Here is a 14,307-nt window from a genome sequence, read left to right on the forward strand (position 1 = left end):
TCTACATAGGACAAGGAGGAAAGTAAATAAGCAAAACATTGGATTAAAAGGACATAAAACATTTTGAAATTGTAATATAAAATGTTTAATACTCTGTAGTAAAAAAAAAAAAACATGGCTGGTAAAACTGATCATATATTCAAACACCTACAAAACTTCTTAAGGAAACTGAATTCTTCTCACCCTAAACTACTGCAATCACACCAACAGAACATTTAAATGAGGCAGCTATTTATGTATGTTTCAATGTCAGTTGATGTACTTGTTTAAACATTTGCTTCAATAAAAAAATAACTTTAAAAAAACAAAAAAACAAAACAAAAAACACTTCATAATAAAACATAGTGCAACTCTCGGCAGGGTCCTTTACCCATTTGATCCCTATAATAGTTACCTTGTATACAACCTATGTTTATAGCGCTGCGGAATCTGTTGGTGCTCTACAAATAAATTATGATAATAATAATAAAAAATAATAATAACTTACTTTTTTATGCCCCTTTTCTTGTAGTTTGAGTGTTGATTTTTTCAATTCCACTGAGTTTATAATGTGTGTGCAAAGATTACCGGAAAAAGTTTACATGGACCTCTGCTAGAAAAACCCCGATTTTAGAAACGGTCTGCTAGGGAGAGATTAGGCACAGAGGCTGAAAGGGAACATGCTTATAGGAAATTAAAAGCCGTAGTCAAATTAAAAGCTAAAGGTCAAGCCAGGGTGACAGGGCTCAAGCAAAGGTGGAATCACAGGAGAAGCCAAAAGCCAATACCAAGTATCAAATTTACAAGATTGTTAGTTAAAGGAACTAAACAAAAAAGATACTATATAAGCACTCAAAAACAGGCCCCTAAATAATCAGAGTAGAATGAGAAACACACAAGTTAAAATATAAATCTTTATTAGAATTAATTAAAAACTGGGTGCATTAAAACTAAAATGCTGGCAGAATATTCCAGTTAAAGAACTGAATAAGTCTGACTAAAGCCTTGTGAGGTTATAATCAAATTGGTAGGATTACTGAACTTTCTGGCTCTGTATAGTTGAGATTCGCTAGTTCAGATAATGACACTATCCAACTACTTGTATGATCACGTGCTAATAGAGGTTCAACTAATGCATTGACATTAATGTTAAACACATAGGTAAAGTGATCAATATTGTTACCATCATATAACAATCAATTCCATGTGCGAATGGATGTTGAAAGGTGATTGTAAGTATGGTAGAACATGAAAAACCAAGATGGAGAAATCATCACAGATGTTTTCAGAAAAGAAATGGCCACGAATAGCCTTCTCCATTCAGACAGTGCCCATTGCCCTCATACGATAAGATCTCTCCCAATAGGAGAGTTTCTCTGCATAAAACAAAACTGCTCAGATCCAGAACTATATAAACAAAGAGCAATGGAGTTACACAACCGATTTGCAAGAGGGTACAGTAACAGGTTCATAAAGAAAGCCAAACAAAGGGCAGAAAATACTGACAGGAAAAAGTTACTATATAAAACCAAAAAGGCTAAGGATGAGACCACAAGAATTATAGTAACCTACTCACCCCAAGTAAATGAGGTAATTAATATCCTCAATAAACACCTAGGGATAATTAAATCAAACATGGCATTGAATAAGATCATAGGAGAGAAAATCCAAGTAGGATATAGAAGATCCAATAATCTTAAAGATCTCCTAAGCCCCAGTGATTTTGAAAAAAGAAAACGCAAAATTAATCCAATTGCATTAAGTAACTTTAAATGCAGAAACTGTTCAGTTTGTCAATATCTTTCACCACTCAAAGCTGTTAACAACAGATACGGAAAAAACCATACCATTAATTCTCATATTAACTGTAATACAGAGAATGTATATGGAATCTTCTACAGTTGCAATAAGTATTACGCCGGTATGACCACACGTAAGCTGAGGACACGGATGTTGGAACATTTAAGCAACATCCGAAATGCTGACAAAGATCTAAAAGCAAAGAAAATCATCACAACTGTCGCATCCCATTTCTACAAACAACACAGGTCTAAGACCTCTGATTTCCGCTGTTTCAGCATTCAAACAGTTAAACTTGGAATCAGAGGTGGTGATATTGAACAGTCACTATTACAGGCGGAGAGTCGCTGGATATACCTGCTGAACTCTCTACAACCCAATGGACTAAATGAAAACAACAACTTTTTTACTTATTTGTAAAAAAAAATTCATATATGTTAATTTTTCTATCCATATATATACAATATACATGATACTCCTAATCCGATTTTTAACATATTATCAGGGTTTAGTTCACTTAGTCACTATGTATGTTTAGTTATTGTTTCACTTATTTATTTTTATCCTTTTTCACTTCATCACTGAGAAAACATTTTTTAATTTAAATATATAACACTAAAATACACATTATTATACTTTACAGTATAATACGTAAATACGCACTAAAAATATTAATCAATCATTATTATCATAACACTCAACAATGCACTAATAAACAAATTAATCATCAATATTATTATTATTTGCATTACTTAGTAATGCATCATATGTATTCATAAATTTTGTTTGTGTTCATCATTCATGCACTTTTTATAAATATTCACTTATTTGCATAAAATGCAAAAACACAAGGTGAGATAGGTCTTAAAATGTATATTGGTTAATAATGTCTCAATCTTGTGGTGCACAAAACCATAGTGTTGTGAATTGTTAATCACAATATGATTAGCGATAGATAGATTTTTATTTAATCTTGAATTTATAATATGCACTGTTACTCTCATGAATTAATATATTAATCAATTCCATATACGGCAATAATATAATTTTTCACGAGTATTATATTTGTTTAACCAAACAGTTGGTAACCGTAGTTTCATTAGGTTGTACAATATTGACGAAAGAAAATATCACCAATAGTATATTATCACCTCCTGTGCTGTTTTCCTTTGAATTTTAATACAATATAACCGTTCCACTCAGTAATATTCAACAGATTGCAATATTGTACATTACCCAATGCAATCTGACAGCCCGGTCTCTCTAGAATTCCATCTCAATATCAGCACGAGTTTGAGAGGTGCTGATTGGCCATATGGAAATGAAGGAGGAGCGAGAGATACAAAAAGCCGCAGTGTCCACGGCGCCTCACCTTTTGAGAAAGCCGGCGAAACATGTCAAGGGAGGAGGGGGAGCTGATGGGAGCTCGTTTTGTTTTTTAAAATTTCTATACTTGCTGGCGAATATTCAAATGACTAATCTAAATAGCCCTACTATTATGATTACCTACTCTTGTTTAATTGTGCTCAGCACCCTCTGCAGTTTATGTAACTTACGGTACAATTGTAAGGCTGCAATACAAACAAAAAAACACAGTAGCCATATTGTGCTTAATTGGGGTATACTAAGCAACCGACACAAGAGCTTTTGGTAGTGTTCTCTATATTATGCGCACTTAGGATAGTGTGTATTGCTAATAATGCTAATATAATTTCAAAGAGTCATCAGTTGTTACGCTGTTGCTGGCAATACTCGAGGCATAATACTAGCATCTATATATGTAATTAACCTTTTGGTTAGCACTGTATTCCTGCAGCCATTATACAAATAATATTTATAAAAACATGCCTGATGCGCTCACTATGAACGCTGAATATTCAGGTTCAAACTGAGAACTTCTGAAAGTATATCATCGTTGACACCAAGCATTAACACTACCTAATAACACTATATACTATGTGGCTGAGACAAAAAATCAAATCCCAGTGGTGGTTTAACTTCATTACTCCTGCTTGACTAAATCACATACATAAATCAATGTTGAAAGAATTTTTCATTTGATAACATATAATCACTTATAGGGTGATAATTACTGATATTCACTTATGAATTGAAGATAACTCGTTAGACAAAAATAACCTAACTGATTGATATCATTACGTAAGAAACTTTCAGATATATAATCTCAACCTGATTTAATCCTGGTATAAGGAGTATCTGATAAGCTCCTAAATTTAAATGTTCAATCCTTTAAACTAATAGGTGAAATTATAACTTTTTTAGTGAGTTATCTATACCCAATCTTATTCAGTATTAGCAAACCTCTGCGGTCATAGAAAGTTATCTATCAATGGTAGCACATAGCAGCAGGTGACTTTTTACATATGAATATAACTAATAACTAATTATCAACTAACTTGGCTGCTCCTTGTAGACTACTTTACCCATGTATTTAATGAGTCTATACTTTAGACAGCTATTGCCAGTATACTAAACAAATTATATGTTATTAGTTATCTATTACACTGAGTTCACATTATTTAACACTAGAGTGTATAAACTACTAACTACAGTCCAACTAAACTCTGGTTACAGTAAGCATTCTATTAATGGAAGTACACACCAACAGGTGGCTTTCTATATATGAATAATGTATTAAATATAAATAACTGACCAGTTACTAATTCAGTTGCTCTCTGTTTACTACTTTACCCATGTATTTATATGGATCCCATTTTAGAGAGCTATTAATAGCGTATTTGGCAAGTTATAATATTTTTGATGACTTACGGAGTCAAATCACCATCACTGAACACTAGAGTATATACAATTATTAATTACACTCTATATAAATTGCTGTTCTACCATACTTACAATCACCTTTCAAAATCCATTCGCACATGGAATTGATTGTTATATGATAGTAACAATATGATCACTTTACCTATGTGTTTAACATTAATGTCAATGCATTAGTTGAACCTCTATTAGCACGTGATCATACAAGTAGTTGGATATTGTCATTATCTGAACTAGCGAATCTCAACTATACAGAGCCAGAAAGTTCAGTAATCCTACCAATTTGATTATAACCTCACAAGGCTTTAGTCAGACTTATTCAGTCTTATTCAGTTCTTTAACTGGAATATTCTGCCAGCATTTTAGTTTTAATGCACCCAGTTTTTAATTAATTCTAATAAAGATTTATATTTTAACTTGTGTGTTTCTCATTCTACTCTGATTATTTAGGGGCCTGTTTTTGAGTGCTTATATAGTATCTTTTTTGTTTAGTTCCTTTAACTAACAATCTTGTAAATTTGCAGTTTTGATACATACCACAAATTACCTAATAATTGTGGGGCCAATAACGCTACAAGGAACGGTAATAGACCCTTTATCTTACTTTAAAGCGGTAGTGCCATCATCCCAACTTCTAGTCAATGCCAAGTATCAGTCATCAAGTAGGGATTGAGTAGAGAACCAATAAAGTCCAGGTAACAAGTCAAGGAACAATTCTCAAGTTAATAGTCTGCAGTGGTACAAAAAACATAGAGAGACACACTCAACTGGGCTCAGAATAGAAACTGGAATAGACTTCCTTGCTTGGTCCCTCATTGTTCCCACAGTACAATCTATTTTAGAACACTATGCCTGTCACAAAGGAAACATTTCCTTCAGCATATCAGTCCGATCCTGCCAAATAACAGTCCAGCCCTGAATTACCAGGCAAATCTCCTCTGAACAAGAGAAAACAACAAATCCCAGATGTAAGTTTCCGCCCTCTATGAGCCTCATCAGCATCTCTATAGGGCTTGTGTGCAAGGAGACCACGTCTGGTTGCCCCTTTTACTTTTAGAGAGACCTAAGAGTATTTGCATACATCACAAAAAAACTCAACTGGGCTCAGAACAGAAGCTGGAATAAAGTTCCTTGCTTGGTCTCTCCTTACTCTCAGAAAAACACAATAGATAGAGGCGCCAATGGTGCAGATCAATGGTGAATCTTGATAGCTCAAAGCAAGAGGTAAACACAGGGTACTCGCTTGTAGAAAAGGCAATCAATCATGTCCATAGAGACAGGCTGGATTTCTACAGCAGTCCAGCTAGCTGATTAATGTCCAGAACACAGCTCCAGGGTGCTGGAGATCCTCAGGCAAAATATACACACTAGTCCAATAGGTGTATAAGAAGGATACCAGGATCAGGGATTCGTGCCCTAAAGGTAGCGTAGCTCCAAGATATACTAAACACTCAGAGTTGGTTAAAAAATAAAAATAGGTTTATTTAAAATTTGTAAAAAACTCAACTCATATTTGTGCCAGTAAAAACTTGGACAAGTAGAGAAACAATGCAACATGTCTCTCAGTAAAACTGTTTCATCAGGCATGTCTCAAATATGTTTTTCTATCCTTATATAGGGCTACGCTACCAACTGATCTCATATTCACACCCCCTCAATATAATACTAACAACCAATAGAAACCCTTCGTTTCCACACACCTACCTTGCTGCATTATTGTTTGTAACGTTAATATATAACAAAATATATAGCGATTTGTAAAAGATGGTTATTAACCTTACAGTGTCCTCAAACAGTGTGTAAGATGGGGAGCTGTTCGCCATATTAATAATAGTGTATCGAGTGGTTTTAGTTAAAATCTACTGAAATTTTCATTATTAGTAAATTCTACTTCCTGATTGGTGGATAAGTCTGTCAGTCAAATTAGTGAAGGGATTATGCGAGCCTCTAATCGAGTTACTCTAAACACCTGTGATGTCAGTAGGATTGACTATTCCATAGGCCAATCACATAAGCCGGAGCTACAGTACAGTATTGGGGACTATTATTAATAGCGCTATATTTGAAGTATTTATTGTTAAAAAAAGAAGCGGTCCTGCTGTTTTTTAGTTTTTATGGAACTTATAGAATATGGCTGCAATAGAGCAAGACTCTTAAATAGAAGGGATCTCCTCACTTCAGAAAACCCCCCAAAAAAGAAAATGAGGCCAAACAGTTTGAGGGACAACCCTTGTTCGTTACTCAGTACAACTCGAACCAAAAAGCGGTCAGTAGGGTCCTAAAGAATCACTAGCCAATATTGCTTAAAGATCCCATTTTAAAGAAAATATTAACCCCACAACCTAGGGTTGTATATAGGAGGGCACCTACTTTAAAGCAAAAATTGGCCACCAGTAAAGTGGTGATGACTAGGAAACTTAACAAACAACAAAAAAACAAAAGGGTTAACAACAATAATTTTTCACTGAGAACTTCAACCAATAATGGCACATTTAGATGCGGTAGGAGGCGCTGCCACATGTGTAAATATATAACACATGGGACAACCTCTCTAACTTCATGTACAACAGGTGAACAATTCCACATTTTGGAACGTCTGTCATGTGACTCTAGTTATGTTATATATGCACTCACATGCGAGTGTGGGACCCAATATATTGGACGTACTTGCAGAAAGGTCAGAGTAAGATGGGGTGAACACCTGAGGAACGTGCTAAAGAAATCACCCAAACACAGTGTCTCAAGACATTGTTGTTCAAAGCATTCTTTAGGGAAATGCCAGTTCAAGATTACTCCAATAGAAAGTATCCCTAGTAGTTACCGCTACAATAGGTTCACACAACTTAGACAAAGAGAGACCTATTGGATTTTTAAATTTCAAACTCTTTTTCCAATGGGGCTTAATGAAGTCATAGATTCCGCTGCTTTTGTATAAATATGTTTGAAGGTGGTAGATAATAGACTTACCAGATTGATTATATATATATATATATATATATACTTACTATTTATGCATTGAATAACCTGTTATAGAGCTACTAATATAGTACACATAGGGGACTGCAATCCTCTTTGATTATATCGTATGTGTATATATATATATATATATATATATATATATATATATATATTTTGTACACCAGAGTTTGTATGTGCCCATGTTGCTGCATTAAGTATACATTATAATCTAACAAATTTGAGAATATTACTTCCTCCCATCCCATGTATTTATATACATTTTATATAATTGATAGATAACGCAGTCTCCTTACTCTAGTGTTGGTACGTTTATTTGCCTGCCACGTCTGTGGATTTATATATCTAGGCTACACCTATGTGTGGATTTACGTATCTAGGCTCCCATATATGTATGTGCACACAAACACTTACCCTACAACGCTTCTGCATACTGCATTTATTTACTTAACTTTATTTCCCCACTGACACCCTTTTAGGAATACATATCACGTATTGCCACTAGTTCCCATATTGGGCTTGAACCGACTTCTTTCTAACTAACTCTGTACTATATATCATATCGTCATTTAGTCTAGATTCACAATATTATAATATATACACATAATTTGTTCATGTATCAATCTTTGTTCACTTAGTTGTCATTTCATAAGATGATATTTCGTTATCACTAGTGTATATACATATATTATAGTTCACATTATTAGATATATACTTAAGATATCCTTTTCCCATACACACCTCTATAATAATTGGTGTATTCAGATTTCTTGGAGTACATAGACATTATGCCATTATAAAGAAAACCAACTGAGATTTATCACTATAAGAGAGATTTTTGCACTATTCACCGAATATTATGGTACTAACGTCGTTTTAGAATAGATCTCACGATCCTGTCACACAACTATGAATGGATCTATTCCCTATCTTATTGTTAGAAAAGTCAAATATAGTTTGTGCACGTTTTAGTTTAATACACACACAGACACACACATATATATATATATATATATATATATATATTAACCCCTTAGTGACCGAGGACGTGCAGGGTACGTCTGAAAAAAAAAGGCAGTTAACGCCTGACGTACCCTGCACGTCCTCGGCTAAAGTGAGTGCTGGAAGCGATCAAGATCGCTTCCAGGCACTATTACAGTACTGCAGGGATGCCTCGATATCTGGGCATCCCTGCAGTGCTGTTACGGAGTGCCGGCACCGGAGCGATCACTCCCCCTTGAGTGATCACTTCCGGTTTTGCTCCACGTGGAGCCCGGCAGTGCAGCAGAGCATCGGAAGCGATCGGACACGCTTCCGATGCTCTGCTAGTGTGCTAAGTGCCTCGGTGGGTCGAGGCACTTAGTTAGTAAATAAATTAAATAAAAAATGTTTTAAAAAAAAAACGGTCATAAAATAAAAAGCCCCCACATATAGCCCCCCCCCTCCCCCATGAGGCTTCCAAAATGGCGATGCCCGGTGCATCATGGGGCATCTGGGGGTGTCCCTAGCCTGTCTCACCATAGGGGCAAGCTAGGGTCACCCAATCTGAGCCTTCTTAGAAAAAAAAAAAATAATAATAAAATACCCCATTTGTCTGATCATGTCAATATTTGTAAATATTGACTCTGATCAGTGTGGATCTCCCTCCCTCTCCTCACTTGCCATTTTGTTGGAGAAAGAGAGAGACCTGTATTTTAGCAGAGAGAGATTTATTTCTTTTATTTGTTAAAAAATTTAAAATCCAAAGGCTCTTTTCAGAGCCATTAACCCCTAGCTTGCCAGTGATCACTATAAATCACTGGCAGTAGCACAGATGCACTTTTTTTTTGCTGTCTGTGCATTTTTTTAGGGGTTAATTTTTGTTGTTGTATTTTTTTTTAAAAACTCAAAGGCTCCTTTCAGAGCCATTTAGCTAATTTAATTTAAAGACTATTTAACCCCTAGCTTGCCAGTGATCGCTATACATCACTGGCATTAGCATAGCTGTACTTTTTTGCTGTCTGTGCATTTTTTAGGGGTTAATTTTTGTTGTTGTAATTTTTTAAAAACCTAAACGCTCCTTTCAGAGCCATTTAGCTAATTTAATTTAATTTAAATAGTATTTAACCCCTAGCTTGCCAGTGATCGCTATACATCACTGGCATTAGCATAGCTGTACTTTTTTGCTGTCTGAATTTTTTTAGGGGTTAATTTTTGTTGTTGTAATTTTTTAAAAACCCAAAGGCTCCTTTCAGAGCCATTTAGCTAATTTAATTTAATTTAAAGAGTATTTAACCCCTAGCTTGCCAGTGATCGCTATAAATCACTGGCATTAGCATAGCTGTACATTTTTGCTGTCTGTGCATTTTTTTAGGGGTTAATTTTTGTTGTTGTCATTTTTTAAAAACCCAAAGGCTCCTTTCAGAGCCATTTAGCTAATTTAATTTAATTTAAAGACTATTTAACCCCTAGCTTGCCAGTGATCGCTATAAATCACTGGCATTAGCATAGCTGTACATTTTTGCTGTCTGTGCATTTTTTTAGGGGTTAATTTTTGTTGTTGTAATTTTTTAAAAACCCAAAGGCTCCTTTCAGAGCCATTTAGCTAATTTAATTTGATTTAAAGAGTATTTAACCCCTAGCTTGCCAGTGATCGCTATAAATCACTGGCATTAGCATAGCTGTACTTTTTTTAAAAAAAACCCAAAGGCCATTTAGTTAATTTAATTTAAAGAGTATTTAACCCCTAGCTTGCCAGTGATCGCTATAAATCACTGGCATTAGCATAGCTGTACTTTTTTTTAAAAAAACCCAAAGGCCATTTAGTTAATTTAATTTAAAGAGTATTTAACCCCTAGCTTGCCAGTGATCGCTATAAATCACTGGCATTAGCATAGCTGTACTTTTTTTTAAAAAAACCCAAAGGCCATTTAGTTAATTTAATTTAAAGAGTATTTAACCCCTAGCTTGCCAGTGATTGCTATAAATCACTGGCATTAGCATAGCTGTACTTTTTAAAAAAAAAAACAAAGGCCATTTAGTTAATTAATTTTGGTTTTCTGTGACAGATACAAAAATGTCACAGAAAAGATATAGTGTTGAGGAGGCGTATGCCATCCTTGCGTCAGAGTCAGATGCCTCTATGTCTGACTCAGACCCCAATTTTGACCCTGCCATATGCTCAGATACATCATTAGATGCAGTCTCAACTGATAGTGATGTATCTGTGGCTGCTAGCCCCCCTGCCAGCCCCCCTGCTAGCCCCCCTGCCAGCCCCCCTGCTAGAAGGAGGCGTGTTGCTGCCATTGCCGCTGAAGAGTGGGTAACGCCTCATCTCCAGAGGCCAGATATCCCACCCTTCACAGCAAATGCTGGCATAAATATAGATGTGGCAGGTTTTAGCCCCCAACAGTTTCTGGAGGTGTTTCTGGGTGATGATGTATTGGGGAACATTGTCGCCCAAACTAATTTATATGCCCATCAGTACCGTGCTGCAAAGCCTGAAACATATTTGGCAAAGCAGCAATGGGCCCCCATCAATGTGCCAGAATTTAAAAAATTCTGGGCATTGACTATGCTGATGGGCATCATAAAGAAACCCTCCGTTCGCTCCTACTGGAGCAGTAGCCCCATCTGCTCTACCCCCATTTTCTCCCAGAGTATGTCGAGGCAGAGATATGAAATGATTCTTCATTTCATGCACTTCAGCGACAACAGCCTGTGCCCCCCTAGGGAGCATCCCCAATTTGACAGGCTGTATAAAATCCGCCCCCTGATTACCCACTTTTCTGCCAGGTTTGCAGAGGCTTATACACCTGGAAGGAATATATGCGTTGATGAATCCCTGATGAAGTATAAGGGAAGGCTGGGATTCAAGCAGTATATTCCTTCCAAGCGCTCCAGGTATGGGGTAAAGGTGTATAAGCTCTGTGAGAGCGAGACTGGGTATACTCAGGCCTTCCGGGTGTATGAGGGAAAGGATAGCCACCTTGACCCTCCAGGTTGCCCAGAACATATGGGAACCACTGGCAAGATTGTCTGGGACCTGATATTACCCCTAATGAACAAAGGGTATCACTTGTACTTAGACAATTTTTATACAAGTGTCCTTTTGTTCAAGCTACTGTATTGCTTTGATACAGTAGCTTGCGGTACTATTAAAAAGAACCGCAAAGGTTTCCCAGGACAACTTGTACGCACCCGGCTACGAAGGGGGGAGACCTCTGCTCTGCGCCAAGAGGAGCTGTTGGCACTGAAGTACAGAGACAAGAAGGATGTATACCTTCTTACCACCATCCACACAGAGAGGACGGTGGCGGTCTCTGTACGTGGCAGAGCTGAGATCATAAGGAAGCCAGTGTGCATCAAGTCTTATAACAGACATATGGGTGGGGTTGATCTGGCAGATCAGCTGCTGCAGCCCTACCTAATTATGCGGAAGACAAGGGCCTGGTACAAAAAGGTTGCAATTTACCTAATGCAGATTGCAACCCACAACGCTTTTTTGTTGTTCAAAAAAGCAAACCCCGGAATGAAACTGACTTTTTTACAATTTCAGCTCCAGATCATTTCGGGGATTTTGTACCATGATGCACCTGCTCCCCGGGCGGTGATGGGAGAGAGCAGAGTTGGGGCTACTCATTTTATTTTTAAAATCCCCCCTACTGCCGCAAAGCAGAGACCACAAAAAAAATGCAGAGTCTGTACCAAGAGGGGGCAGAGAAGGGACACTGTATATCACTGTCCTGATTGCCCTGGACAGCCTGCACTCTGCATTGGGGACTGCTTCAAGCGGTACCATACAATGGTCAATTTTTAAAAAATAAATAAATTTGCTGTTATTTTTTTTTTGTTATGTTTACTGTTAAATTTTTTGTTATTTTTTTACTTTTAATGTGCCAGATTTTTACATTTCACTAATATATTTTTTTTTCTAAAATGGGGCTGTTCTTTTTTTTTTTTTTTACAAAAACCCCTGTCAAACCTATGCATGGGGACATAGGTGTACTCAGGGTGCCTAGCAGAAAACAACCTGTAGTATTTTTTTTTGCACTAACTTACAACAGTCTCTCCTAAATCATAGTCAAAAAGCAATGTGTGTGTAAAAATGAAAATTGAAAAAATGCCACCATACACTTTCTCCAATTTTTTTTAGCTAAAACAGTTACTTCAAATGCATCAAAGCACACCATATACAATACCTTGGGGTGTCAACATTTCAAAAATATGCACATTCATGGCAATAAATAAAAGTGGGGTTTACAATAGGCCCCAAACTAAAGATAGGCCTATCAGAAGAAATACTCTCACTTAATAACTAAAATCACAAGTCATAAAATTGTAACATAACCTTCCCAAAATCCTGGCAAACCTATGCATGGGGGGCATAGGTGTACTCAGGGTGCCTAGCAGAAAACAACCTGAAGTATTTTTTTGCACTAACTTACAACAGTCTCTCCTAAATCATAGTCAAAAAGCAATGTGTGTGTAAAAATGAAAATTGAAAAAATGCCACCATACACTTTCTCCAATTTTTTTAGCTAAAACAGTTACTTCAAATGCATCAAAGCACACCATATACAATACCTTGGGGTGTCAACATTTCAAAAATATGCACATTCATGGAAACAAATAAATTGGGGTATGTTAAAATACCCCCAAAAAGACAATAGGCAAAGAAAATATGTTAAATGTGAAAAAAAAATCACAAACGCATGTTGGACATTTGGCATTACACCCCCCGAACAAGCCAAGAAACTTATGCATAGGTGGTATCACTGTACTCAGGAGATGTTGGTGAACACATATTGGGGTCTTCTTTGGCAGTAACACATAACAGGAGCTGAGAATTCATGTCTAAAGTACAATGTGTGTGAAAAATAACACACAAAAAATGACTGCCTAATAGTTTGACAAAGAATTAGTGCATGGAAAGTGTTAAAATACCAGCATTTGAAATACCCTAGGGTGTCTACTTTTCAAAAATATATGGTTTGATGGGGGTAAATTACATTGGCCGGCTTCAGAAATGTCCTACATAGGACATGGGTGCATGGGATGTGAAAATTCCAAGTTGAAAAACTGGAATGCGCCCCCTAAAAATAAGGCCTTTTAGCCCCCAGAGAACCCAACACACCTATACATGGGTGGTATCACTGTACTCAGGAGATGTTGTTGAATACATATTGAGGTTTTTTTTGGCAGTAACACATAACAGGGACTGAGAATATATGCCTAAAGTACAACGTGTGTGAAAAATAACACAAAAAAAATGACTACCCAAAAGTTTGACAAAGACTAGTGGTTGAAATAGTGCATGGAAAGTGTTAAAATACCAGCATTTGAAATACCCTAGGGTGTCTACTTTTCAAAAATATATGGTTTGATGGGGGTAATTTACATTGGCCGGCTTCAGAAATGTCCCAAATAGGACATGGGTGCATGATGACAGATGTGAAAATTCCAAGTTGAAAAACTGGAATGCCCCCCCTAAAATTAAGGCCTTTTAGCCCCTAGAGAACCCGACACACCTATACATGGGGGGTATCACTGTACTCAGGAGATGTTGTTGAATACATATTGAGGTTTTTTTTGGCAGTAACACATAACAGGGACTGAGAATATATGCCTAAAGTACAATGTGTGTGAAAAATAATGCAAAAAAATGACTACCTAAAAGTTTGACAGACTAGTGGTTGAATTAGTGCATGGAAAGTGTTAAAATACCAGCATTTGAAATACCCTAGGGTGTCTACTTTTCAAAAATATATGGTT

General features: G+C 36.5%; 1 protein-coding gene across 2 annotated transcripts in view; it reads right to left on the minus strand.

The window, feature by feature from the left end:
• Positions 1 to 14,307, minus strand: part of LOC128657329 (gastrula zinc finger protein XlCGF26.1-like) — a 133,814-nt gene that overhangs the window by 10,672 nt on the left and 108,835 nt on the right. The window lies entirely within an intron of this gene.

This window comes from Bombina bombina, chromosome 4 (genome assembly GCF_027579735.1).
Source record: "Bombina bombina isolate aBomBom1 chromosome 4, aBomBom1.pri, whole genome shotgun sequence".
Lineage (NCBI taxonomy): Eukaryota > Metazoa > Chordata > Amphibia > Anura > Bombinatoridae > Bombina > Bombina bombina.